Below are 1,782 nucleotides of genomic sequence, written 5' to 3'. Positions count from 1 at the left end.
TTTGACTGGTTTCTTTTCTTCCTTTTCTTTTGGTGGTTTCTCGATCTTTATTTCTTCTTTTGGTGGTTTCTCGATCTTTATTTCTTCTTTTGGTGGTTTCTTTTTTTCCTTTTCTTTTGGTGGTTTCTCAATCTTTATTTCTTCTTTGAGTGGTTTCTCGACCTTTATTTCTTCTTTTCTTTCTGTGGGTAATTTCTCATGTTTTATTTCTTTTATTGCAAGTTGCTTTTCTTGTTTTTCCTCTTTCAGAGTTTTCTCAACTTTTGTTTCATCTTTTGCAGGTTTCTCAACTTTTACTTTTTCCTTTGGAGGCTTCTCGGCTTTTGTTTCTTCTTTTGGAAGTTTCTCGACTTTTAGTTTTTCTTTGGGAGGTTTCTCCACTTCTAGTTTTTCCTTTGGAGGCTTCTCGACTTTTGTTTCTTGTTTGGGAAGCTTCTCAACTTTTGTTTCTTCTTTTGGAGGTTTCTCGACTTTTGTTTCTTCTTTTGGAGGCTTCTCAACTTTGAGTTTTTCTTTTGGAGGTTTCTCGGCTTTTGTTTCTTCTTTTGGAGGCTTCTCAACTTTTAGTTTTTCCTTTGGAGGCTTCTCGACTTTTGTTTCTTCTTTTGGAGGTTTTTCAACTTTTAGTTTTTCCTTTGGAGGTTTCTCGGCTTTTGTTTCTTCTTTTGGAGGCTTCTCAACTTTTAGTTTTTCCTTTGGAGGCTTCTCGGCTTTTGTTTCTTCTTTAGGAAGTTTCTCGACTTTTAGTTTTTCTTTGGGAGGTTTATCTACTTCTAGATTTTCCTTTGGAGGCTTCTCGACTTTTGTTTCTTGTTTGGGAAGCTTCTCAACTTTTGTTTCTTCTTTTGGAGATTTCTCGACTTTTATTTTTTCTTTGGGAGGTTTCTCGACTTTTGTTTCTTCTTTTGGAGGCTTCTCAACTTTTAGTTTTTCTTTTGGAGGTTTCTCGGCTTTTGTTTCTTCTTTTGGAGGCTTCTCACCTTTTAGTTTTTCTTTGGGAGGTTTCTCCACTTTTAGTTTTTCCTTTGGAGGCTTCTCGAGTTTTGTTTCTTCTTCTGGAGGTTTCTCAACTTTTGTTTCTTCTTTTGGAGGTTTCTCCACTTCTAGTTTTTCATTTGGAGGCTTCTCAACTTTTTTTTCTTCTTTTGGAGGTATCTCAACTTTTGTTTCTTCTTTTGGAGGTTTCTCCACTTCTAGTTTTTCCTTTGGAGGCTTCTCAACTTTTGTTTCTTCTTTTGGAGATTTCTCGACTTTTAGTTTTTCTTTGGGAGGTTTCTCCGCTTTTAGTTTTTCTTTTCGAGGTTTCTCCACCTTTACTTTTTCCTTTAGAGGTTTCTTGACTTTTATTTCTTCTTTTGGAGGTTTCTCCACCTTTACTTTTTCCTTTGGAGGTTTCTCGACTTTTAGTTTTTCCTTGGGAGCCTTCTCGACTTTTAGTTTTTCTTTGGGAGGTTTCTCAACTTTTGTTACTTCTTTTGGTGGCTTCTCGAGTTTTAATTCCTCTTTTGGAGCTTTCTCCACCTTTACTTTTTCCTTTGGAGGTTTCTCGACTTTTATCTCTTCTTTTGGCAGCTTCTCAACTTTTGTTACTTCTTTTGGAGCTTTCTCCACCTTTACTTTTTCCTTTGGAGGTTTTGCGACTTTTGTTTCTTCTTTTGGAGGTTTCTCGACTTTTGTTTCTTCTTTTGGAGGTTTCTCGACTTTTGTTTCTTCTTTTGGAGGTTTCTCGACTTTTGTTTCTTCTTTTGGAGGTTTCTCCACCTTTACTTTTTCCTTTGGAGG

The 1,782-nt window shown here is 36.3% G+C and overlaps 1 protein-coding gene and 1 long non-coding RNA gene across 6 annotated transcripts in view; one reads left to right on the top strand and one right to left on the bottom strand.

Annotated features, from left to right (window-relative positions):
* The window catches only part of LOC103155484 (fibrous sheath CABYR-binding protein-like), a 23,791-nt gene that overhangs the window by 8,267 nt on the left and 13,742 nt on the right, over positions 1-1,782 (bottom strand). The window lies entirely within an intron of this gene.
* The window catches only part of LOC107833527 (uncharacterized), a 3,085-nt gene continuing 2,400 nt past the window's right edge, over positions 1,098-1,782 (top strand). The window contains exons 1-2 of the long non-coding RNA XR_001659276.1: positions 1,098-1,271; positions 1,392-1,691. This is a non-coding gene — a long non-coding RNA (uncharacterized LOC107833527). The remainder of the gene's footprint in view (positions 1,272-1,391; positions 1,692-1,782) is intronic.

Source organism: Poecilia formosa, unplaced genomic scaffold, assembly GCF_000485575.1.
Source record: "Poecilia formosa unplaced genomic scaffold, Poecilia_formosa-5.1.2 Scaffold8, whole genome shotgun sequence".
Taxonomy (NCBI): Eukaryota; Metazoa; Chordata; class Actinopteri; order Cyprinodontiformes; family Poeciliidae; genus Poecilia; species Poecilia formosa.
The sequence above is the reverse complement of the archived record's forward strand: the minus strand, read 5'-3'. Positions and strand labels throughout refer to the sequence as shown.